Genomic DNA, 27,609 nt, shown 5'->3' with positions numbered 1-27,609 from the left:
GCATTATAGGCATGAGCCACTGTGCCCAGCCAGCAGTTTTAAATAGGGCAATCAGAGCAGGCCTCATTGAGAAGGTACATGTAAGCAAATTCTTGAAGGGAATACAAGAGCCATGAAAATACCATGCAGAGCACTGCAGTCAGAGGAAACTGCAAAATTGGGAAGTGCCTACTAGAAGTCAGCAAGATGGCTAATGTTGCTGGAGTGGGAGCAAATAATAGTACGAGGAAGCAATATCAGAGAGGTACTAGAGAATCCAATCATACTAGGTCTTAGTAAGCCATTATTGTATTAACCTACCTTGTGTTGGCCTTACCAATTCATTCTTAGTTGAAGAAGCTGGACAAACTCCATCTTAGCTTCTTCACTTACAGTTATTTTCCCTCCATTAGGTATGTAGCTGTAGTGTGTAGCTGGGGCAGGATGACACCAGGCTCACCCAGGAATGCATTTGCTGATAAGATAATGAATCATTCGGTACCAGCAGACCCTGAGAATGCAGATGTTGCTAAGTACCAAGAGCCCTCATATCTGTAAGTTGTATGTCTTTTGTGACAGCTTAAGCCCCTGCATCTGGTACTGTTTCTAGTTTATCTTTTAACTTTTTGCTTGCTCTGCTTCTGTGAGAAAAATTGTTTCTGCTAGGTTCCCCCTCCTTTTTCAAACTAGGGTACAAAAAAACGTCTAACTCTTTCTCCGAGGCTGAGAGAATTTTGGGTGTTAGCTGTCTCTCGGTTGCCGGCAATAAAGGACTCATAACTCAATCTCATAGTGTGGCGCATTCCTTTACTCGCTCAGGTATAGCATGACTTTGGCTTTTACTCTGAGTGGAAATGGAAAGCCACTGCTGAGTTTTGAGCAAAGAAATGACATGATGTTATTTTAAAAGGGTCACCTTGGCCATGTGTTGAGAATAGATTTTACAGTTTCTCTGTCTCCTGTTAGTAGATTATAAAGTCTGCAGAGAAAGAGATATTGGCCTTTTTTTGTTTACTAATGTATCACAGTGGTGGCTTAGAATATATTTTTTAGGCTGGGCACCGTGGCTTATGCCTGTTATCTCAGCACTTTGGGAGACTGAGGTGGGATCACAAGGTCAAGAGTTCGAGACCAGCCCAACCAACCTGGTGAAATCCCATCTCTACTAAAAATAAAGTCTCTACTAAAAATTAGGCATGGTGATGCATACCTGTAATCCCAGCTACTCAGGGGGCTGAGGCAGGAGAATCGCTTGAACCCAGGAGGCGGAGGTTGCAGTGAGCCAAGATCATGCCACTGCCCTCCAGCCTGGATGACAGAGCTAGACTCTGTCTCAAAATATGTGTATATATATATGTGTGTGTATATATATATATACACATACATACATATATATATATACACACACATATATATATATACACACACACACACATATATGTGTAAATATATACATATGTATATATTTTTAAATGAACATTCACATTTAAGATTTCAGAGTGTCCTTATAGAAAATAAATGGAAAGCAACCTAAATTAGATGGGAATGTTGTTGAAGGGAGAGAATTGCTGAAGAAATGTTTTTGAACAAGAGAAAGGGGATAGGATGTAGTGACCAAGGAAAGGATTTGGCTTTAGATAAAGCATAAATACTTCATGTATGGATAGATAGAAGGAAGACTACATGGATACAGATGATAGTAGGTGGGTACAAGTGAGAATCTGTGGGAATTCTCTTTTGATTGCTTCACTTTTCTCAGTGAAGTAACATGGTCCTTAGGTAGAGCGAAGATGGGTGCATTAAAGGGTCTTAGGGGGTTAAGGAGAAAAGAGAAGGTATAAGATAATTGCCTAGGAGAGTGAAGAGCCTAGAGAAATATGATATTACTAAGACTATTTGTTTAAGGGCTATTTGAGGTTCATGTTCATAAATTGAAGATGAGACTAGTCAGCATGGTTGCATGTTTCTCTCCAATCATGATCAACAGTGACTGAGAATTTATTGAGAGCCAAACATTGTATTACCAACTGGCTATAGAAAGATAATTAAACTGAATTCTAGCCCTGTGGGGGCTCATGTAGGGACACAGTTATATTGTGTTATACATCCAATTGTAATGTGATAAGTACTATCAATCCAGACAAAGGAAGAAATGTTTTAAAGAGGAAGTTCCAGGGTGGTGAACAAAGTTCAGGTTGGCAGAAGCATAGAATATTGTGGAGGGAATGGCAGAAGATTAGTATAAAACGGCAAAAGACCCTTGGCTTGAAAACCATATGCTTTTTTGAGGCCTTTTGAGCCTCTTGCCTAGGGTTTTTCCAATGATGAGAATGAGGTAAGTTCACATTGGGTTTATGATCTGATTTCTTACTTTTCATCAAACATTCCAAATGCTAGGTCTCATTTGCCTATTTTGAGAGTATTACCTAGGAATAATAAACTTTTTACTTACATAGAAACAGACTAAAATGGTGGCTATTGTGTGGGCTGAGAGTTGAGGAGATGTAGCAAAGGGTACAAAGTTACAGTTATGTAGGATGAATAAGTTTAGAGATCCAATAAACAACATCAGGACTATACTTAACAATATTGTATAGTATACTGTTAATTTGCCAAGACAGTAGATTTTATGTACTCTTAGCAGACATAAGAAGAGTAAGTATATCAAAAGATATACGCAATATGAGATTGTGTATATCAATTTGTTACATTGTAATAATCACTATATATATGTATATCAAGTACAACAAAGCATATTGTATACCTTAAATATATACAATTTAAAAAAGAAACAGGCCAAGCATCACGCCTGTAATCTCAGCACTTTGGCAGGCTGTACAAGGTGTCTGAAACTAGCCTGGACCACATAGTGGCCCTGTCTCTACAAAAAATTTAAAAATTAGTAGGCATGGTGGCATGCACTTTTAGTTCCAGCTACTCAGGAGGCTGAGGTGATAGGATTACTTGACTCAGGAGGTTGAGGCTGCAGTGCCACTGCACTCCAGAATGGGTGACAGAGTGAGACCCTATCTCAAAAAGAAAAGAAAAGAAAACCCTTTCTTAAAACCCATCTCACTCTTTCACCCAGACTGGAGTTCAGTGGTGCCATCATAGCTCACTGCAACCTTGAACTCTGGGGCTCAAACGGTCCTCCCATCCCAGCCTCCTAAGTAGCTGGGACTACAGGCACACACCATCATGCCCAGCTACTTAAAAATGTGAAAAAATTAAAACTATCTTTTAGATCTCTATAAATCACAATTTGAATTTAATGTCTTTTTTATTCCACTTCCCTGTCCTATATTCCTTCATTTCCTTCTGTCCTCTCTCTCCTTCTGATTTTTTCTCCTTTCTTTTGAAACATGAGAAGATGGACTTGTTCATCTAAAAGAGAAAGACCACTTTATTTAATATAGTAGGCACCTTCTACTCTCATTTCCACACTTCAAGTATTAATAATTCCTGGCTTTTTTTTTTCTTGAGACGGAGTCTCCCTCTGTCACCTAGGCTGGAGTGCAGTGGCATGATCTCGGCTCACCACAACCTCTGCCTCCCTGGTTCAAGAGATTCTCCTGCCTCAGCCTCCTGAGTAGCTCAGATTGCAAGTGCCCACTACCATGCTAAGCTCATTTTTGTATTTTTAATAGAGATGGAGTTTCACCATGTTGGCCAGGCTGATCTCAAACTCCTGACCTCAAGTGATCCGCCCTCCTTGGCCTTCCAAAGTGCTAGACAAGTGTGAGCCACTGTGCCCAGCCTGTATTTTTAGACAAGGTCTCCTGTTACTCAGTCTGGAGTGCAGTCAATGCCACCTCAACCTCCTGGGCTCAAGTGATCTTCCTACATCAGCCTCCTGTGTATCTGGGACCACAGGCTGATGCCAACATGCCCAGCTAAGTTATCTGGGCAGGGCTTCACCATGTGACGCAGGCTGGTCTCAACTCCTGGGCTCAAGCAATCTGCCCACCTCAGCCTCTCAAAGTGCTGAGATTACTGGTGTGAGCCACCGTGCCTGGTCAATTCCTGGCATTGTAATTGCACAAATTATATTGTCAAGAGCCTGGGTTAATGTTTAAACCAGTTGCATTGACTGTCCTGTGTACATGTGTATGTGTGTGTTTGCACTGGCACGTGTGTTTATGTCTAAATAGGTTTTCCTACATCTTAGCTTTCTTCTCTCCTTAATTAAGTAAAGATAATTAGGCTTTTACAGTGACAACTTTGTATTTGACTAAAGCTGGCTCATTTTTTCTTTCTTTTTCTCTTCCCCTTTCCTTCCCTTGGGATTTTTTTTTTTTTTTTTTTTTTTAAGGCAGAGTCTTTCTCTGTCACCCAGGCTGGAGTTCAATGGTATGATCTCAGCTCACTGCAACCTCCACCTCCCAGGTTCAAGCAGTTCTCCTGGCTCAGCTTCCTGAGTAGCTGGGATTACAGGCATGCACCACCACATCTGACTAATTTTTGTATTTTTTAGTAGAGACAGAGTTTCACCATGTTGGCAGGCTGGTCTTGGACTCTTGACCTCAGGTGATCTGCCCAACTAGGCCTCCCAAAGTGCTGTGCTGGGATTACAGGTGTGAGCCACCACATCTGCCTCCCTTGAGAAATTTTAAAGATTAATTGATGTAAATAGTTTTTCTGTCATTATGTTCTCACTCTAGGAATTTCTAAAGACTAATTTCTGAAATAAATCATTAAATTTCTTTGTGCTTTTTTAAACATTCCCTTTGAAAAAGATATTTCTGATTAAAATTAAAAGAAAATGCCTCAGTTCCAATAATAAGAGCTTTTAAACAGAATGTAAAGGGTTTTTATTGTTTGACTTAGGAATACTAAGTTTATATATTGTATGGAAAATGTTCATGACATATTCCTGATGGATGAATTATTGGACAAACCAGAATGAGTTAATCATATGGTTTAAAGGGTTTAAAAACAATGATCTTCCTGACTTTATATATGAAATTAATGCCAACAATATTCTAGTTTATATAAGAAGATTGAATGTCTCATAATTTAAGCTTTGTATATTTCTTACGTTGATTTTATAGGACAAAAGGATAATCATTACTTCTACAAATTATAAAAATTTGGAATCATGATTAAAGTGTAATGATGGGTATCTTCAGACTTTATCATCTTGCCCAGGCGTGGTGGTTCATGCCTATAATTCTAGCACTTTTGGAGGCCCAGGTGAGAGGATCGTTTGAGGTCAGGAGTTCTAGACCATCTGGGTCGACATGGCAAAACCCCATCTCAACTAAAAATAAAAAATAAAAACAAATAAAATTAGCCAGGCATGGTGGCACATATCTATAATTCCAGCTACTCAGGAGGCTGAGACATGGGAATTGCTTGAACCCTGGAGGCAGTTGCAGTGAGCTGAGATCGTGCTACTGTACTCAAGCCTGGGTGAGAGCAAGACTCTGTCTTAAAAAAAAATTATATATATATATATATATATATATATATATATATATATATATATATATGTGTGTGTGTGTGTGTGTGTGTGTGTGTGTGTGCCGTGGCTCACACCTGTAATCCCAGCACTTTGGGAGGTTAAGGTGGGCAGATCACGAGGTCAAGAGATCGAAACCATCCTGGCCAACATAGTGAAACTCTGTCTTTACTAAAAATAGAAAAAAAAAATTAGCTGGGTGTGGTGGCCCATGCCTGTAGTTCCAGCTATTCAGGAGGCTGAGGCAGGAGAACCACTTGAACCCAGGGGGTGGAGGTTGCAGTGAGCCGAGATCAGCCACTGGACTCCAGCCTGGCGACAGAGCAAAACTCCATCACTCTCTCTCTCTCTCTCTCTCTCTCTCTCTCTCTCTCTCTGTGTGTGTGTGTGTGTGTGTGTGTGTGTGTGTAAAATATTTCTATAATATTAAAATACTTAATAGCTTTACATTTAACTGAAACTTCTGTATTTAACTGAAGTTGGACAGATTTGTCCAGTGACTCATCTATTAATCAGGAATATCTTATGAACATTTTCCATACAATATATAAACTTCTTATTCATAAATCATATTATGAAACGTGAGGAAACCCCATCTCTACTAAAAATAGAAAAATTAGCCAGCAGTGGTAGCCCACACCTGTGGTTTCAGCTACTTGGGAGGCTGAGGCAGGAGGATCCCTTGAGCTCAGGAGGCAGAGGTTGCAGTGAGCTGAGATCATTCTGTGGCACTCCAACCTGGGCAACACAGTGAGACCCTAATCCCACAACCCCCCCAAATAAATAAATAAATAAATAAAATCCCCTTTTCTTATAACCAAGCCCTTTGCTTCTTTTCTATAAAGTTAACTATGGCCAGGGGCAGTGGCTCATACATGTAATCCCAGCACTTTGGGAACTGGAGTCTAGAAATTCAAGACTAGCCTGGGCAACATGGTGAAACCCATCTCTACCAAAAATACAATTAGCCTGGTGTGGTGGCACGTGCCTGTAGTCCCAGATGCTCAGGAGGCTGAGGTGGGAAGATCAGTTGAGCCTGGGAGGTCAAGGCTGCAGTGAACTGTGATCACAGCCACTGTACTGAAGCCTGGTTGAAAGAGTGAGACTCTCTCAAAAAAGTAAAAGTAAAAAAGTTAGCTATGGATCTAGAAATCTAGAAAGACCCTGGGCATTTGTCTAGAAAGACCTTAGGCAAGTGTTAAACAAGTTAATTAATACAAATGAGAGCTAAAACATTGGTCCCTAAAGAGTTTTACTTTACTGTTTTTCTTATAAATTTAAGAATAGGATAGGCAAAGTGGCTCATGCCTGTAACCTAAGCACTTTGGGATTACATGAGCCAATGCAGGAGGATTGATTGAGACCAGCAGTTAGACCAGCCTGGGCAACATAGTGACACTCAGTCTCTATTAAAAATAAAACAAAAATTAGATGGGCATGGTGGCACCTGACTGTAGTCCCAGCTACTTGGGAGGCTGAGGTGAGAGGATCGTTTGAGCCCAGGAGTTTGGAGATTGCAGTGAGCTGTGATAACACCACTACATTCCAGCCTGGGCAACAGAGCTGTCTCAGATCCTCCTACCTGTCAAAAAAAAAAAAAAAAAAAAAAAAAAAAAACTCACAAAAACCATACACAAAAGACTTATTTACAGGATGTGAAAATGTCCTTGGATTTTGTTATGTACATAGCCTACTTAAAACATATAAACATAATATGAAAGGGGCTCAGCACGGTGGCTCATGCCTGAAATCCCAGCACTTTGGGAGGCCAAGACAGGAGGACTTGCTGAGGCCAGGGGTCAGCCTGGGCAACATGTTGAGAGCCCCGTGTCTACAAAAAATTTAAGAATTAACCAAGCATGGTGGCATGTGGCATATAGTTCTAGCTGCTCAGGAATCTGAGGCAGGAGGATCACCTAAGCCGAGGAGTTCAAGGTTACAGAGAGCTATGATTGTGCCACTGCATACCTGCAAAATATATCTAAACCTCTCACGCCTATAATCCCAGCATTTTGGGAGGCTGAGGCGGGTGAATCACGAAGTCAGGAGGAGTTCAAGACCATCTTGGCCAACATGGGGAAACCCCATCTCTACTAAAAATACAAAAATTAGCCAGGCATGTTGGTAAATGCCTATAGTCCCAGCTACTCGGGAGGCTGGCACAGGAGAATTGCGTTAACCTGGAAGGCAGAGGTTGCAGCAAGTTGAGATTGTACCATCGCACTCCAGCTCTGGGAGACAGAGCAAGACTCCATCTCAGGAAAATAAAAAGGCCGGGCGTGGTGGCTCACACCTGTAATCCCAACACTTTGGGAGGCTGAGGTAGGTGGATCACCTGAGGTTGGGAGTTACAGACCTGTCTGACCAATGTAGAGAAACCCTGTCTGTATTTAAAATACAAAACAATTTTGCTGGGCATGGTGGTGCATGCCTGTAATCCCAGTTACTTGGGAAGTTGAGGCAGGAGAATCGCTTAAACCCAGGAGGCGGAGATTGCAATGAGCCAAGATCACCCCATTGCACTCCAGCCTGGGCAACAAGAGCGAAACTTAGTCTCCAAAAAAAAAAAAAAAAAAAAAAAAAAAAAAAAAATATATATATATATATATATATATATATATATATATATAAACCTTTCCTGATTTTCTGTCTTCTAGTTTTGTCTAAGGAGAAAAAAGTTGGTCATTTTTGTTAAAGGCAGCAACTACATTCAAAATAATTACAGAGAGATATGAATATTTGTGCAAAATAACTGATATGGTTGTTTCTTAAGGAAATTACTACATTTTATTAAGATTGTAAACACATAGGAAGCTGGAACAGTGGCCGGGCATGGAGGCTCATGCCTGTAATCCCAGCACTTTGGGAGGCCGAGGTGGGTGGATCACGAGGTCAGGAGATCGAGACCATCCTGGCTAATACTGTGAAGCCCTGTCTCTACTAAAAATACAAAAAATAAGCTAGGCATGGTGGCATCTGCTTGTAATCGCAGCTAGTCGGGAGGCTGAGGCAGGAGAATCACTTAAACCCAGGAGGCAGAGGTTGCAGTGAGCTGAGATCGCACCACTGCGCTCCAGCCTGGGCAACAGATCAAGACCGTCTCAAAAAAAAAAAAAAAAAAAAAAAAAAAAAAAGCTGGAACTGCTTTCTAAAGGCAGAGCTGTCCTTGAAGATGTAGTATATGCATTAAACTAGAGGCCACTATAAGATGCTGTGTTCCCATCAGGAAGAATACTTGGGTTGCGAATTCAAGTGGCAGACATTGAAGTGGCCCCACTTAAAATTACTCCCAATGACACTGGGAGATTTTGTGCTTTCCATGTTTTCAACTGCAGGCTTGGAGGTACTAGTACCAAAGGGAGCTACTCTTGAAAGGGGAAATAACAAATTTTTATTGAACTTCAATATGGCTGCTTCTGTGTACTTTGGAGCCTTTGTGTCCAGGACCAGCAGGTGAGAAGAGGAATCAACATTCCGGCAGAGGTAATGGACCCTTATCAACAGGAGAGAGTAAGACAGGAGAACTAAACGTGGAACCCAGATGATCCATCTGGGCACCTTTTGGTACTCCTATTCTCCACTGTAACTGTGAGTGGACACATGCAGAAGTGTTGTCCTATGGACAATATGATTGCTTAGCTCCTTCAGGAATTAAGGTTTGGGTTACAGCACCAATAAGCCAACGAGACCTTATGAGGTGACGGGTAAGGGAAATTAGAATAGCTAGTGTAAGAGGGAGAGATGAGTACCATTTGCAACCCCAAGATCAACTGCAGTGTCAGAAGGCCCTTCTGTGGTGCCCTCAGAAGATAGGCCCACAGGCACCATGGAGGAACTGCACCCTGAACCTGTAGAAAGACATTCATCTGTTTAGTGCAAGCAGTGGGCTGTGGCAGCTATGAAAGAGTCACTCAGAGCTTTTGCTCTGCATAAACTAACTGATGAATAGCCCCAGCTGCTATGTTCTGGATCCACCAAAGTGCTGTGCAGAAGTTCTGCTTCCCTCAGGCTGCTCCAGACCATGGCTGAGCATAGCAGAGATAGTAAGGCAGGCTCATTTCTGTGAGAAGGAGTCTTTAATGGGTCACTTTGGCCCATCAGCCTTGTGGTCTTTACCCTATACCAATCAGATCCCTATACTGAAAACCCAACTTAAACCAGACCCCCTAAATACCATGTCTCATTTTTGCCCTTCCCCCTCAGAGATATTGCTGAGATCTGTCAAGGTAGTATTCTCCTTCTCTGCAGTAAGCAGAAAACTCAGTTTTGCTTTATCAACAGGTTATAAAGGCCAGTGTCAAATGAACTTAGAGATCAATAGAGAAAGTGATATGAGATGAGGTCAGAGAGGTACAGAAGGCCTTGGGAGTCCATGGTAATCATAGGGCTAATTTTATTCTAAGTACAGTGAAAAACGTAGAGGTTTTTAAGTAGAGAAGTGAAACCATAGAGGTTATTAAGTGGATAAGTATTATGCCTTGGTTTATATGTTGCAGAAGAGTGTGTTGTAGAGGGACATGAATGGAAATGAGGAGACCAATTAGGAGGTTATTGCAATTGCACAGATGAAAGTTTAGGTGGTTAGGAACTAGAGTGTTGCTGGAGGCAAAAGAAATGAACAAATTCAGAGTATCTTTTGGAGATAGAATCATCAGAACTTGCTGATTGATTATCTGTTGGGGTGGCAGTGAAGGAAGTAAGTGAAGGAAGGGAGGAATGAAGAATGACTCCCAGGTTTTAGCCTTGAGCAACTGTATGAATGGTAGTGGATTTTACTGAGGGAAAGAACTCTGATGGGAGGAATATATTGGGAAGAGAAAAGAGTTCTCTTTTGAACCTGGTTGTTTGACTTTTAAATGGAAATGTTCAATAGGCCCTAGAGATACAAATGTAAAGCTCAGGATCAGGAATGAACATTTGTATGGATTATCAACATAAGGATGATATTTAAAACTAGGGAATAGGTTAGGCCTGGTGGCTCACACCTGTAATCCCAACACTTTGTGAGGCTGAGGCAGGAGTTGAAGACCAGCATGTGCAATGTGGCAAAACCCTATCTCTACTAAAAATACAAAAATTAGCTGGGCATGATGGTGCATGCCTGTGATCCCAGCTACTCGGGAGGCTAAGGCACAAGAATTGCTTGAACCTGGGAGGCAGAGGTTGCAGTTAGCTGAGATTGTACCACTGCACTCCAGCCTGGGCAACAGAGTGAGCCTTTGTCTCAAAAAAATAAAAATTATAATAAAGGCCGGGCCCGGTGACTCACGCCTGTAATCCCAGCACTTTGGGAGGCCGAGGCTGGCAGATCACAAGGTCAAGAGATTGAGACCATCCTGGCCAACATGGTGAAACCCTGTCTCTACTAAAAACAAAATACAAAAATTAGCTGGGCTAGTGGCATGCACCTGTAGTCCCAGCTACTCAGGAGGCTGAGGCAGGAGAACTGCTTGAACCTGGGAGGCAGAGGTTGCAGTTAGCTGAGATCGCGCCCCTGCACTCCAGCCTGGTGCCTGAAGATAGACCAACATTCTCTCTCAAATAATAATAATAATTTTAAAATTAAATTTTAAAAAGTATCAAACTGTAGCTGGACATGGTAGCACACACCTGTAATCCCAGCTACTTGGGAGCCTGAAACAGGAGAATTCTTGAACTCTGGAGATGGAGATTATAGTGAGCTGAGATCCTGCCACTACACTTCAGCCTGGGCAGTAAAGCGAGATTCTGTCTCAAAAATAAAAAAGTCTCAAACTGGTCAGTTGAGTACACCTTAGAATCTTTTTAAAAAAAAAAAAAAAAAAAGAAAAAGAAAAAGAAAGAAAAATAAATTTTTTTAAAAAAAGAATGAAGGAGAGGAAGAAAGAGGAAGAGGGAGAGAGAACGGAAGTGTTGCTTCATTGCCCAGGCTAGAATGCAGTCTAAAAATGGGTATTGAAAACCTCTTTTATACCAATAATTGTGCTTAATAATGGAGACAGGAAAAAATGAGGGAAGAAAATAACAAGAATCTGTGAGGGGATGTAGGGGAAATAAGAATCTGAAATTAGGTTAGTTACTAATTAATCTCTTCAGTTTCTTAGTCAACAAATATATATACTCAGTGCACTATAAAGAGGGGTCTCCAAGAGACATTACCATTCAGTGTCAACATAGGGTAACTCGTCTAATGCCCCTTAATATACCATATTTATATACAACATTCCTCCCCTGGAAGGGCATCAGATTTCTAGGCTTGATCATCAAACTATTTCAGAAAAGTCTTTCTGTTTTCTAGGCTTTAAAAAAATTTCCTACGTTAAACTTGCCTACCTTAAACTATCAATGTTTAATCTTTTTTATGTTATTCAATCTTGAGGTTGAATAAACTATAAACTATTTTACTTATTTTGCTTTTACAAGTATGTTTAGAGACAGTATAAATTCTGGCTTTAAAAGGATGATTGAGGCTGGGCGTGGTGGCTCACACCTGTAATCCCAGTACTTGAGGTGGGTGGATCACCAGAGGTCAGGGTTTCGAGACCAGCCTGGCCAACATGGTGAAACCCCGTCTCTACTAGAAATATGAAAATTAGCTGGATGCAGTGGCACACACCTGTAATCTCAGCTACTTGGGAGGCTGAGGCACAAGAATCACTTGAACCTTCTCCGGGAGGCGGAGGTTGCAGTGGGTCGAGATCACACCACTGCACTCCAGTCTGAACAGCAAGACTGTCTCAAAAAAAAAAAAAAAAAAAAAAAAAAGGGTAATTGAAACACGTAAATGTATTAACTTAATTGAAACATGTAAATGTATTAACTTTGTCAAGGAGATCCTTTTTCTCTTTTCAGGTTAAGATTTGAAAATATATTGTAATATTTAGAGATCAAAATTATATTCATTAGGGCCAGTAGAGGTGGCTCATGCCTGTAATCCCAGCATTTCAGGAGGCTGAGGCAGGAGGGTCACTTCTTGAAGCCAAGAGGTTGAGACCAGCCTGGGCCACAAAGTAAGACCGTGTCTCTATAAAACAAAACAAATTAGCCAAATGTGGTGACATGCACCCATAGTCCCAGTTACACGGGAGGCTGCCCAGAACTATTGCCTGATTACCCAGGAGTTCAACACTGCAGTGAGCTATGATCATCAAAAATATGGGTATATTTAGCTTTTTAAGAAGAATTTAGCCAAAAGATGAAGTGAAGAACAAAATGAAACAAAAATTCTAGTTTATAGTAGCTGTAAATCAATGTGTGGCTTTCAGAGAAAGACTTCTATACCAGTTACATTATAGTAATTCTTCATTCATGAGGTCTTTTTATTTCATGGAAATACTGGGGTCATTTTAATTATTATTATTATTATTATTATTATTATTATTTTAGATGGAGTCTCTTTCGGTGGTCCAGGCTGGAGTGCAGTGACACAATCTCAGCTCACTACAACCTCCGCCTCCCAGGTTCAACCGATTCTCCTGCCCCAGCCTCCCAAGTAGCTGGGACTGCAGGTGCACGCCACCATGCTTGGCTAATTTTTGTATTTTTAGTAGAGACAGGGTTTCACTATGTTGGCCAGGCTGGTCTCAAACACCTGACCACGTGATCCACCCACCTTCGCCTCCCAAAGTGTTGGGATTACACGCGTGAGCCACCCCACCTGGCCCTGTTATTTATCTATATTAGTAGTTCCCTGCTTGTTGATTAATCCTAAGGATTTGTAAAGTAATTGCAGACAGCTCTGAGAATCTTTGTCCTAAACAAATATATATGACTTGTATGTATATATATCATGATTTGTTCAAGTGCATTAATAAAAATATGCATGAATTTAAAGTATTACTAATTTCATGACATCTGGGTTGCTTTGTTGTTAAAGAGTATTTAATCAAAGAAATGTTTCAGTGGATAGAAGGAACAGTTTGGGAAACCACTGATCTTAATAATTAGCTCTGGATTTTTTACTTTTGGTAGTTGCTTTTATTTCTCTTTTGTGACTGTCAGCTAATATCTCTGTCTCAGTTTGTACAGCTATACAGTAGTAGATGGTTAATAAGGTTTATTCTAACTCTAAAATCCGAATCCAGCCCTCCTCAACTTCACTGACAATCTCGAATTAATCCATCACATTTGCACAAACTGTCAAACCAGAGTATAAGGAAGAAATTTATACTTCATCAGTGATATCAGTAAATAATAGTGGATCATAAACATTTTTAGACCTAGGATAAATTTTGGAAATCTGGTCCCATGGTTTTTTTTTTTAAACAGATGAATGAGTGTAACTCAGAGGAGTTAAATAATTTTCTCAGAGTCTTACAACTAGTGTCAGAGTTTGGGCTACTTTAACCCCAGTGTACTTTAAAGGTTCAGTGCTTTATCTAGTCAATTAAAATATTTACATTATTTGAATTACCTTTCTATCAGTAAACCAAAGATTAAAGAGACAATTGGTATGTCTGAAACACTGTTTAAAGGCTGGGCATTGTAGCTCATGCCTGTTATCCTAGCACTTTGGGAGACTGAAGTAGGAGGATTGCTTGAGGCCAGGAGTTGAAACCAGCTTCAGCAACACAGCAAGACCCCCTTCTCTACAAAAATACCTAAACATTAGCCAGACATAGTGGCACAACATCTGTAGTTCCAAATACTCTGGAGATTGAGATAAGAGGATTACTAGAGCTCATTTCAAGGCTGCAGTGAGCTATGATCTATGATCATGTCATTGTGCTCCAGCCTGGGTGAAAGAGTAAGATCCTGTCTTAAAAAAAAAAAAATGGCAACACCAAAGCAATGGCAACAAAAGCCAAAATTGACAAATGGGATCTAATTAAAGAGCTTCTGCACAGCAAAATAAACTATCATGAGGGTGAACAGGCAACCTACAGAATGGGAGAATTTTTCAATCTATCCATCTGACAAAGGTCTAATATCCAGAATCTACAAGGAACTTAAACAAATTTACAAGGAAAAAACAACCTGATCAAAAAGTGGGTGAAGGATATGAACAGACACTTCTCAAAAGAAGTCATTTATGCAGCCAACAGACATATGAAAAAAGCTTATCATCACTGGTCATTACAGAAATGCAAATCAAAACCACAGTGAGATGCTATCTCTCGCCAGTTAGAATGGTGATCATTAAAAGTCTGGAAACAGGCCGGGCATGGTGGCTCATGCCTGTAATTCCAGGACTTTGGGAGGCTGAGGTGGGCAGATCACGAGGTCAAGAGATTGAGACCATCCTGGCCAACATAGTGAAATCCTGTCTCTACTAAAAATACAAAAATTATCCGGGTGTGGTGGCATGCACCTGTAATCTCAGCTACTCTGGAGGCTGAGGCAAGAGAATCACTTGAACCCAGGAGGCAGAGATTGCAGTGAGCTGAGATCGTGCCATTGCACCCAGACTGGGAAACAGGGTGAAACTCCATCTCAAAAAAAAAAGAAAAAGAAAAAGAAAAAATGTCTAGAAACAATAGATGCTGGTGAGGATGCTGAGAAATAGGAATACTTTTATGCTGTTGGTGGGAGTGTAAATTAGTTCAACCATTGTGGAAGACAGTATGGCAACTCCTAAAGGATCTAGAACGAGAAATACCATTTGACCCAGCAATCACATTACTGGGTATATAACCAAAGGATTATAAAACATTCTACTATAAAGACACATGCACATGTATGTTTACTGCAGCACTATTACAATAGCAAAGACTTGAAACCAACCCAAACGCCCATCAATGATAGACTGGATAAAGAAAATGTGGCACATATATACCATGGAATACTACGCAGCCATAAAAAAAGCTGGAAACCATCATTCTCAACAAACTAACACAGGAACAGAAAACCAAACACCACATGTTCTCACTCATAAGTGGGAGTTGAACAGTGAGAACACATGGACACAGGGAGAGGAACATCACACACTTGGGCCTGTCGAGGGGTGATGGAAAAGGGGAGGGAGAGCATTAGGACAAATACCTAATGCGTGTGGGGCTTAAAACCTAGATGATAGGTTGATAGTTGTAGCAAACCACCATGACCCATGTATACTTGTGTAACAAAGCTGCATATTCTGCACATGAATCCGAGAACTTAAATTGCTACTGAGTAAATTTATTAAAAATTAAAATTATGAAAATAATAAGCTCCCAATGAGGAAGCTTGAAAAAGAAAAATAATTGATCATGCGAGGTGGCTCATGCCTGTAATCCCAGCACTTTGGGAGGCCGAGGCAGGCAGATCACCTGAGGTCAGGAGTTTGAGACCAGCCTGTCCAACATGGAGCAACCCTGTGTCTACTAAAAATGCAAAAAAATTAGCCAGGCATGGTGGTGCATGCCTGTAATCCCAGCTACTCGGGAGGCTGAGGCAGGAGAATCAGTTGAACCCGGGAGGTGGAGGTTGTGGTGAGCCGAGATTGTGCCATTGCACTCCAGCCTGGGGAACAAGAGCAAAACTCTCAAAGAATTACGTTTAAAATCTAGCAGTTATTTGTCTCATTTAAATATAATTTGGATCATATGAAATTATCTTGTGTTTTTTTCAGAAATGAATATTACATTGCATTTTCCCATTTCCTTAAAGTTTCTTCAAAATTAGTATTTTTAATGGATGCATAATATAGATATATCACATGAATTTATCCTTTTCCCCATATTGTTGAACATTCAGTTATTTCTAATTTTTTATGACTTTTTGTTTGTTTGTTTTGTTTTGAGACAGGGTCTCACTCTCTCACCCAGGCTGGAGTGCAGTAGCACTATAGCCTCAACCTCCTGGACTCAAGCAATTCTTCCAACTCTGCCTCCTGAGTCCCCTGAGTAACTGGGACTACAGGTTCATGCCTCCATGGCCAGCTAATTTTTTGTAATTTTTGTAAAAATGGGTCTCACTATGTTGCTTAGGCTGGTCTCAAACTCTTTAGCTCAAGCGATCCTCCTGCTTTGGCCTCCCAAAATGCTAGGATTACAGGTGGGAGCCACCACACCCAGCCTAGATATTTTTTGTATAATGATTCTTTTTTTTTTTTTTTTTTTTACATCTCTGACTGTATTTCTTGGTTTAGATTTCTAGACATGGAATTGCTTTTTAAAGAGCATAAGCATTTTTTCACTTTTTTTTTTTTTTTTTTTTTGAGACATATTACCCTGTCGCCCAAGCTGGAGTGCAATGGCACAGTCTCAGCTCACCCCAACCTCTACTTCCTGAGTTCAAGTGATTCTCCTGCCTCAGCCTTTCTTGATATTATCAAATTTCATTCTATAAACTTTTATTATTTTACTTTATCTCAAAGTAGTGCATTATTAGAATAAGATTAACATTTTTATTAGATTTTTTCTTATGTGAAATACCAGTTTATTCAACTTAATCTATTTTTATATTCCAATCTACTTTTTTTGTTTGTTTGTTTGTTTTTAGAGATGGAGTCTCATTCTGTCACCCAGGCTGATGTAAAGTGGCACAACCACTGCTTATTGCATCCTCAATCTCCTGGGCTTAAGCAATCTTCCCACCTCATCATCCCAGGTAGCTGGATTACAGGCATACACCACACCTGGCTAATTTTTTGTTTTTTTGTAGAGTCAGGATCTCTCTATGTTGCCAGTGCTGGTCTCAAATCTCTGGGCTGCGGTGATCCTCCTCTGTTGGCCTCCCAAAGTGCTGGGACTACAGGCATGAACCACTGTGCTGGGCCCAACCTGCATTTTTAAAACTCAATTTTGGTGGCCTTTGTGGGTTTTAAAAAACATTTCTATGAGATATTTTTTTTTTTTTAATTACTTGAGTAATCCATAAATATTCTGGTTGGTAAAGATTCAAACAATATAGAAATACACTCCCCTACATACTTCCTTATAGATAACTGTCAACACACTGTCAGCAGTATGTGAGAGTGGAATATTCCTGTATTTATTAATTGATAGTGTATATATCTCTAATCTTATACATGTATTAACATGTATGCATATGATATGTGTATATGTGTGTGTGTGTATACATATGTATATATACAGTTGATCCTTGAACTACATGGGTTTGAACTGCATCAGTTCACTTATACTCACAGATTTCCTTTTTTTTTTTTTTTTTTGAGATGGAGTTTTGCTCTTGTTGCCCAGGCTGGAGTGCAATGGCATGATATCGGCTCACTGCAACCTCTGCCTCCTGGGTTCAAGCGATTCTCCTGCCTCAGCCTCCTGACTAGCTGGGATCACAGGCATGCTCCACCACACCTGAGTAATTTTTTGTATCTTTAGTAGAGACAGGTTTGCTCCATGTTGGTCAGGCTGGTCTTGAACTCCCAACCTCAGGTGATCCACCCACCTTGGCCTCCCAAAGTGCTGGGGCTACAGGTGTGAGCCACCATGCCTGGCTCAGATATTTTTAATAAATACAGTTGCCATCAGTGGGTTCCCCATCTGCAACCAAATGCAGATAGAAAATACAGTATCAGGCCAAGTGCTGTTGTTCACACCTGTAATCTCAGCACTTTGGGAGGCTGAGGTGGGATAATCACTAAAGTCCAGGAGTTCAAGACCAACCTGGGCAACATAGCAAGACTCTGTTTCTACAAAAAAAATTTTTTAAATTAACTAGGCATGATGGCAGCTCCTGTAGTCCCAGCTCCTCAGGAGGCTGAGGTGGGAGGATCACTTGAGCCCAGGAGGTCGAGGCTGCAGTGAGCTGTGATCGTGCCTCTGCACTCCAGCCTGGGCAACGGAACGAGACCCTGTCTCTCAAAAAAAAAAAAAAAAAAAAAGTAGAGAGAAAAGACAATACAGTATTCAAAGGATACAAAACCAAAACCCACTTATACAGAGGGCTGACTTTGCCCATATGCAGTTCCACTGGGCCACCTAGGGGACTTGAGTATATTCAGATGATGATTTTGATATCTCAATGAGTAGAGGAATGTTATGGAAGCAACACCCCCACAGATAGCAAGGGACAACTGCATGTGTAAATGGGTCACATAATCTCTTTAGCATTTCAGTTTCTTCACTTAATATGTCTCGGGGAGCTTCCTTCCCCCTCCCACCCATAATGTAAAATGCTTCTTTCCCCCATCATATGAATATTACATGATTATTATTAAAAAAAATCTATGAAGACATAAAATAAGTTTTTGTTTTTCTGTTTTTTTGAGATGGACTCTCGCTGTGTTGCCCAGGCTGGAGTGCAGTGGCATGATCTTGGCTCACTGCAACCTCCACCTCCCAGGTTCAAGCGATTCTCCTGCCTCAGCCTCCCAAGTAGCTGGGATTACAGGCACACACCATCACACCGAACTAATTTAGTATTTTTAGTAGAGATGGGGTTTCACCATGTTGGCCAAGCTGGTCTCAATCTGCTGACCTCCTGATCTGCCTGCTTCAGCCTCCCAAAGTGCTGGGATTACAGGCATAAGCCACTGCGCCTGGCCAAAAGATGTTTTTAAAACAATAAAATTCACCTTAAATCTTTCTGGTGATAACCACCATTAATATTTTGGCAATCTTTCTTTCATGCATCTCTTAATACTTTTTACATAATTGGTGTTTATTCTGACAGCAACTGGTGTATTGCAATTCAGTTCTAGCATTGACCATTCAGAGTTAGTGCAGACTACACAAATTAAAAAGTGTGATCTTGGCCAGGTGTGATGGCTCACGCCTGTAATCCCAGCCCTTTGAGAGGCTGAGGCAGATGGATAGCTTGAGCCCAGGAGTTCAAGACCAGCCTGGGCAACATAGTAAGACCCTATCTCTAGCTGTGTGTGGTGGCACACTCCTGTAGACCCAGATAGTCAGGAGGCTGAGGTGGGAGGATCACATGAGCCCAGGAAGGGTAGCTTGCAGTGAATTGAGATTGTGCCACCTCACTTCAGCATGGGTTACAGAGTGAGACCCCATCTCACGAAAAAAAAAATTTTGATCTCCAACAAGACTGCTTCCACTTCAAATGTCAGTCACAGGCGGGGTCCACCTGCACTCTTTTTTCTTTTCTTTTCTTTTCTTTTCTTTTCTTTTCTTTTCTTTTCTTTTCTTTTCTTTTCTTTTTGAGACAGAGTCTCGCTCTGTCAGCCAGGCTGGAGTGCAGTGGCACGATCTCAGCTTACTGAAACCTCCGTCTCCTGGGCTCAAGAGATTCTCCTGCCTCAGCCTCCTGAGTAGCTCAGACAGATTACAGGCATGTGCCACCATATCCGACTAATTTTTTTTTTTCATACAGCGTTTCACTCTTGTTGCCCAGGCTGGAGTGCAATGGCACGATTTTGGCTCATTGCAACCTTCACCTCCAGGGTTCAAGTGATTCTCCTACTTCAGGCTCCCCAGTAGTTGGGATTACAGGCATGTGCCACCATACCTGGCTAATTTTTATAATTTTAGTAGAGACGGGGTTTCTCCACTGTTGATCAGGCTGGTCTTGAAGTCCCAACCTCGGGTGATCCACTCGCCTTGGCCCCCCAAAGTGTTGGGATTACAGGCGTGAGCCACTGCGCCCTGACTAATTTTTGATATTTTTAGTAGAGACAGGGTTTCCCCATGTTGGTGAAGCTGATCTTGAACTTCTGACCTCAAGTAATCTGCCTGCCTTGGCCTCCCAAAGTGCTGGTGCTGGGATTACAGGTGTGAGCCACCATGCCCAGCTCCGCCTGCACTTTTAACTGACTACAAATCTAAGAGGTTCCCACATCCCCTTTTAGGTTTGATAATTTGCTAAAACAACTCACAGAACTCAGAACTAAGTACTATACGTATAACCACACTTTTATTAGAAAGGATACAAACCAGAAATGACTAAATAAACAGATGCATAAGATAAGGTCTTTGAGGGTCCTGAATTTGGTAGGTCTGTGCCCTCTCCTCATGGAATCAGGACATGTTATTCTCCTTTCATATCAATATACTCACCAACCAGGATGATCTACTGAGTTTCATGTCCAGAGTTTTTATGGGAGTTTGATTACATAGGCATCATTGCTTGAGTCATTGGCCCAAGACTGAACTCATTCTTCAATCTCCCTGTCTTTCCTGGAGGAAAGGCGGCTGGATTGATATCATTGGCTCAGAGCCCCAACCCAACCCTCTAATTACATGTTTGATCTTTCTAGCATGACCAGCTCCCATCCTGAAGCTATCGAGGGGCCCACCATATGTCATCTCTTTGCATAAACTCTTTGCATAACAAAGACATTCCTAGTACTTGAGAAATTCCAAGATTCACTATCAAGAATCACAGACAAAGGAAAGTCAAATTCTTTGTTATATAGCAGTGTAATGCATAGTTTTGTTGTTTTAATTGTGGACACCTATTTTAGTCTCAGATTTGTTATCATGTCACTATACTAGGTCTATCTCGTTTTTCTTCAAGGCTATTGTGTGAAGTGCAAAATGTTTTATAAATTAAGTGTACTAACCCTTCTGTTACTTTTCCTGGTTTGTAGTTTGGCTTTTAATTTTGATAACTTCTATGCTTAAAGCATTCTCTTCCTTCAACTAGATAGCAGATAAACATTTATCTAAAATTTCCTATAGCTTTCTTATGTGTGTGTATTTTGTTTTTTAGTTTATTGAAATTATTTGGTTGCAGAGGTTAAGTAAAGTTTAAATAGATATTTTTTGAATTAACCAATCTTCCCAACATGATGGGCTTCCCCACCCACTCTTCCAATAGAAACCCAACTCCCAATACAATGGAATTAATTTTTAACTTTTTAGAGTCACCTTTGAAAGGAGTAGGCAAGTTGTAAGGAATGGGGGATTTCATGTATTTTGAAGAGGATATTGTTGTCTCCATTTTTTATTTTTTAGGTGAAGAGGTCCAAAGTGATCAATAATTTTCCCCAGGTCATCTGAAAAGGGCAGAATTGTCTGACTCCAAAGTCTTAAAAAGACATTTATTTAGGCCGGGCACAGTGGCTCATACCTGTAATCCTGGCGCTTTGGGAGGCCAAGGAGGGTGGATCATGAAGTCAGGAGATCAAGACCATCCTGGCCAACATGATGAAACCCTCTCTACTAAAAATAGAAAAATTAGCTGGGCTTAGTGGCGCTCGCCTGTAGTACCAGCTACTCGGGAGGCTGAAGCAGGAGAATTGCTTGAATCCAGGAGGCGAAGGTTGCAGTGAGCTGAGATTGCACCACTGCACTCCAGCCTGGCGACAGAGCAAGACTTCATCTCAAAAAATACAAAACAAAAAAAACTCTGGCACGGTGGCTCATGCCTGTAATCCCAGCACTTTGGGAGGTCAAGGTGGATGGATCACAAGGTCAGGAGTTTGAGACAAGCCTGGCCAAGATGGTAAAACCCCAACTCTACTAAAATACAAAAAATTAGCTGGGCACAATGGCAGGCACCTGTAATCCCAGCTAGTCGGGAGGCTGAGGCAGGCAGGAGAATTGGTTGAACCCAGGAGTGGAGGTTGCAGTGAACTGAGATCGCACCATTGCACTCCAGCCTGGGCCACAGAGTGAAACTGCGTCTCAAGAAAAAAAAAAAAAGACATTTAGTGTCACTATTGAATCACATATAATTACCTAATGACTTTAAAAGTACCTAAAATTAGCAAATAATTTGTTCTGATATGAAAATTGAAAATTAAGTGGAACATAGAAGAAAATCTAGTTATGACATTAGACAAGACAAAGACATTAAGATTAAATCTGGATCGCCAAACACAAGGGAAGTTTCCCTTGTGTTGATCAATTTAAGTTACATCAAGTCTCTATTTATTACTGAATCATACAAAAATGACCAAAAATATTCACCAAACTTAAGAGCATATGTTTATGATGATCCAACTTGTAGGTTTTGTGGTTCACAGAAAATCCACTTTAGGAAGTTCAAAGAGTCACACAAAAGAGATAGTCATCTTCCAGAGCAGCTAAAATTCAGATACCACAGTATAATAAAGAACTATTCAGACACACATATCATTCATTAAGATAAAGCACTGGTTGAGTGTGGTGGCTCACTTCCATAATCCCAGCACTTTTGGAGGCCAAAATGGGTGGATCACCTGAGGTCAGGAGTTCGAGACCAGTCTGACCAATATGGTGAAATCCTGTCTCTACTAAAAATACAAAAATTTGCTGGGCATTGTGGCATGCACCTGTAGTCCCAGTTACTAAGGAGACAGAGACAGGAGAATTGCTTGAACCCAGGAGGCAGAGATTACAGTGAGCAGAGATTGTGCCACTGCACTCCAGCCTGGGTGATAGAGCGAGACTCCGCCTCAAAAAATAAAAAAAAGGACTAAAAAAAGTCATTTCAAATAGGAGCACCAGATTACCAAATTGAAGGTCACAGGGAAGATGTTGATTTGTGATCATATGGCTTCACACAGGCAAATCCACGTGTTGTGCTTTAGGGTGAACAGCATGGATTCATTTGTTTGAATGATGTCAATGATAATAAGTCAGCTAGTTACTAATACAAATTTCAATGGAGTAGTATCTTTTCTCATTTTTCTCTTCTCAACTCTAAATGCCAGGGCACTTTGAGAAACATTTATACTTAAAACACTGGAATATTAAATTGAAAAGACAGAGGAAAATAATTCAAATTATGGTAGGTGAATATAGCTAAAATTCAGAGATCTCAAGCCAGTAAACAAGCAAGCATTCGTGAAACACTACAATAACAGTATTGGGAACCAAAATGAATTGAAGAACTTTTAAAAAGCTGAACTAAGGGCCAGGCATGGTGGCTTATGCCTGTAATCCAGCATTTTGGGAGGCCAAGGCGGGCAGATCACCTGAGATCGGGAGTTCCAGACCAGTCTGGCCAACATGACAAAACCCCATCTCTACTAAAAACAAAAAAATTAGCCAGGCATGGTGGCACGTGCCTGTAATCCCAGGTGTTCAGGAGGCTAAGGCAGGAGAATTGCTTGAACCTGGGAGGTGGAGGCCGCAGTGAGCTGAGATGGCACCATTGCACTCTAGCCTGGGCAACAAGAGTGAAACTTTTTCTCAAAAAAAAAAAAAAACAAAAAACAAAAAGGTAAATTAAGAATGTAAGACTTTCGAGAAATTCAATCAAATCCAGAGTGGCATTCAAGGAAAACCTTGTGTGGTTGTACTGCTGTACTAATAGTTAAAACTGTAGCTATTCTTGTATTCTCCAGGGAATGTGAACTTCAGTCCTAGGAAACTAGCAAAGCAATTTATCAGTTGGTATGCCATGACAGCATTGAACTGTGGTTTGTAGAAAATCCTGTTCTATATACTATATTTCATTTGAGCTTTATATTTTCCTCATAAGATAGGCAGGATTTGTTACTTTATTTCAAAGTATATTCACAGGTTGCTCAATTTTTCTTCACAAAATTTCTGTGGATAGAGTAGAGTGTAAATATTGTTTTCCTACTTAATAGCTGAAGACACTGAATTACAGGGAATAAATGACATGTTTATTAGTATTACATATGTAAATAATTTGGAGTTGAAATTATATAGACATAAGAACCTGCGGCCAGGCAGGGTGGCTCACGCCTGTAATCCCAGCACTTTGGGAGGCTGAGGGGGGCAGATCACAAGGTCAAGAGATGGAGACCATCCTGGCCAACATGATGAAACCCGTATCTACTAAAAATACAAAAATTAGCTGGGTATGGTGGGACGAGCCTGTAGTCCTAACTACTTGGGAGGCAGAGACAGGAGAATCGCTTGAACCCAGGAGGCGGAGGTTGCAGTGAGCTGCGACTGCGCCACTGCACTCCAGCCTGACGACAGAGCAAGACTCTGCCTCAAAAAAAAAAAAAAAAAAAAAGACCTTGCAGGTAGTATCAGACTCCTACTACTAATACTTAGGTGAGTAATTTTTATATTTGAGATTATCTAAGCCACAACCATTAAATCTTAGAATTTTTAAATTTCCTTACTTGCCCTAGATTTGAAATAATGCTGCTCATAATAAAAGACTGAAGGCATTTATTTTAAAGAGAAAATGAGCAGAAATGCACAGAATCACTTGTTATAAAAAGGGAATTATATTAACTTCTGAAATATTGCATGGACTTTGTACATAGCCATTAAATTACACAGTGAATGACAATATGTTTAATGATTTATTTTTTCAGTAACATATGTGGAAACTACAACACAAACTTTAGTGTTTCAAAAGCTGTTTAAAAAGAATTACCTAATGACTTGCTACCTAGCAGCATGTACTTTCCTTTTAACTTGCCTGCCCTTCCCCAAGCTTAGCAGCTTTTGGACTGTCAACAATGCTGGAAGTAGAGATGTTCTTCATTTAACATATATTAATTACATAGTTTCGTAAAATAATAGATAACTTTTCCTTTCTTAAGAAAAAAAGTCAGTCTCCTCTGTCTCCCAGTCTGGACTGCAATGGGGTGATCATGGCTCACTGCAGCTTCAAATGCCTGAAGTCATCAGCTATCCTCTCACCTTAACCTGCTTTCTATTTTATTTATTTATTTAATTAGTTATATATATATATATATATATATATATATATATATATATATATATATATATATTTGAGACAGAGTTTCACTCCTCTTGTCCAGGCTGGAGTGCAATGCTGTGATCTTGGCTCACTGCAACCTCCACCTCCCAGGTTCAAGCGATTCTCCTGCCTCAGCCTCTTGAGTAGCTGGGATTACAGGCATGGGAAACCACGCCCAGCTAATTTTGTATTTTTTAGTAGAGACAGGGTTTCACAGTGTAGGCCAGGCTGTTCTCTAACTCCTGACCTCTGGTGATCTGCCCATCTTGGCCTCCCAAAGTGCTGAGATTACAGGCGTGAGCCACCGTGCCTAGCCCTTAATCTGCTTTTTAAAATTTTGTGTAGAGACAGGTCTCTCATTTTGTTGCCCAGGCTGGCATCCAACTTCTGGCCTCAGGCAGTTCTCCCACCTTGACCTCCCAAAGTGCAGAGATTACAGGCGTCAGCCACCATGCCCAGCTAGAAAACATTTTTTAGTGCCAGATGCTTTCTATTTACAAATTCATCCTCACAACTGGCCTGAATATTATTATCCCAATTTTATGTAAAAGCACATAAATTCAAAAAGATTAAATACCTTGCCCAAGATTATATATCTAGAAAACCAAGAACCTAGCATCTAAACCCAAGACATTTTACTCCAGAGACCATGTTATAACCAGATTTAACTCTAAATTAACAATTCACTAACTATCAAAATTCATCATAAGGAAGAATATATTTATTTAGAGACAGAGTCTTGCTTTGTCACCCAGGATGGAGTGCAGTGGTGTGATCTCGGCTCATTGCAACCTCCATCTCCTAAATTCAAGCGATTTCTCATGCCTCAGCCTCCCAAGTAGCTGGGATTACAGGCACCCACCACGACACCTGGCTAAATTTTGTATTTTTGGTAGAGATGGGGTTTCACCACGTTGGCCAGGCTGATCTTGAACTCCTGACCTCAAGTGCTCCACCCTCCTCAGCTTCCCAAAGTGTTGAGATTACAGGTGTGAGCCACTGCGCTTGGCCAGTAATTTTTTAAAAAATGTTTGTAGAGACAAGGGTCTCCCTTTGTTGGCCAGGCTATCCTTGAACTACTGGCCTCAAGGGGTCCTCCTACTTCAGCCTCCCACAGTGTTGGAATTGCAAGTATAAGTTATTGCATGGGCTGCAATTTTTATGTTGTGTATTTTAGAATTAAAATAAATTGTCCTACCCAGAGATCATGTGGATACTATCTACTAAAAGCTTTATAGTTTTACCTTTCTAATTAATGGTCTACTGTCTACTTGGAGTGGTTTCCTGCAATGGTTTTGCATGACAGGTGGGCCCCAAAACTGGGGTTCTGCCCGGGAAGGTTCTTGGCTTTCCCTAGGAAGGAATTCAAGGGCTACCCCATAGGCAGTGTGTGGGGAGCAGCAGCTCAGGGACAGTTCTGCAGTCACATTTATACCCACTTTTAATTACATGCAAATTAAAGGGCAGGTTAGTCAGAAATTTATAGAAAAAAAGTAGTAAATTCCAGGTTACTGCCATGGAATGAGTAAACTGTCATGGCACTGGTGGGTGTGTTTTACGGAGAGGTGTTTTCATCTCTTCCCTTTTCAGCCAGTCTTCAATCTGGTCCAGGGTTGAGTCACACCTTCTACTTTAGTACCAGCGGGAGTCAAATTTCTTTCTCTCTCTTTTTTTTCCACAAGGAGAATAGTTTTATCACATGGACAGCTTGGGCTCTCATGTCTAGGAGCTCAAGCCTGGAACCGTGGTGTGCATTCTTTGAATCATCACTCCAGCTCTGCTCTGAATCTACAAAAAAATTCCTGGAGCCATCCACCTACTCTGATTTCTCCTTTTATTCATCATATATGGCCTAGAAAAGATAGGCAGGAATCCAATGATAGAAATAAAGGCAAAGTAGACTGTAAGGATGCAGACATAAATGGATTGCCAACAAAAAGACCAACAGAAATCTCTGATAAAAAGAAAGACTGAAGAGATTTTCCCAAAGGATTTCATCATTTTATAAATGGACCTGATGGCAGTTTATGAGCCACCATGGTGGCTCACACCTGTAATCCCAGCACTTTAGGAGCATATTCATTGGTTTTCATGCTGCTGATAAAGACATACTTGAAACTGGGCAATATATAAGAAAAATAGGTTTAATGGACGTATGGTTCCATGTGGCTGGGGAGGCCTCACAATCATAGTGGAAGGCAAGCAAGAGCAAGTCACATCTCACCTGGATGGTGGCAGACAGACAGAGAGCTTGTGCAGGGAAATTCTCATTTTATAAAACCCTCAGATCTCGTGAGACTTACTATCACGAGAATAGCTCAGGAAATATATGCCCCCATGATTCAATTATCTCCCACTGGGTTCCTCCCATAACATGTGGGAATTATGGGAGTTATAATTCAAGATGAGATTTGGTTGGGGACACAGCCAAACCATATCAAGGGAGGCCAAGGCAGGTGATCACTTGATGCCAGGAGTTCAAGACCAGCCTGGCCCGCATGATAAGACCCCTTCTCTATGAAAAATACAAAAAGTAGTAGATGTGCTAGTGCATACCTGTGGTCCCAGCTACTCAGGAGTCTGAGGTGGGAGGATTGCTTGAGCCTAGCAGGTCAAGGTTGCAGTGAGCAGAGCTCACACCACTGAACTCCTGCCTGGGCAACAGAGCAAGACCATGTCTCAAAAAAAAAAAAAAAAAAAAAAAAAAAAAAAAAAAAAGAAAGAAAAAG

The 27,609-nt window shown here is 40.8% G+C and overlaps 1 protein-coding gene and 1 pseudogene across 3 annotated transcripts in view; both read left to right on the top strand.

The window, feature by feature from the left end:
* The window catches only part of CARF (calcium responsive transcription factor), a 92,717-nt gene extending 88,476 nt beyond the window's left edge, over window positions 1–4,241 (top strand). For 2 of the 3 annotated variants that reach the window (XR_012517646.1, XR_012517642.1), the window contains one exon: window positions 393–4,241. The gene's annotated coding sequence lies outside the window, so the exon portion shown is untranslated. The remainder of the gene's footprint in view (window positions 1–392) is intronic. The other variant, XR_012517650.1, reaches the window with a different exon arrangement.
* Window positions 1,770–27,135, top strand: LOC101039245 (UPF0729 protein C18orf32 homolog pseudogene; annotated as a pseudogene).
* Window positions 27,136–27,609: the final 474 nt, after the last annotated feature.

Source organism: Saimiri boliviensis, chromosome 5 (assembly GCF_048565385.1).
Source record: "Saimiri boliviensis isolate mSaiBol1 chromosome 5, mSaiBol1.pri, whole genome shotgun sequence".
NCBI lineage: Eukaryota > Metazoa > Chordata > Mammalia > Primates > Cebidae > Saimiri > Saimiri boliviensis.
The sequence above is the reverse complement of the archived record's forward strand: the minus strand, read 5'-3'. Positions and strand labels throughout refer to the sequence as shown.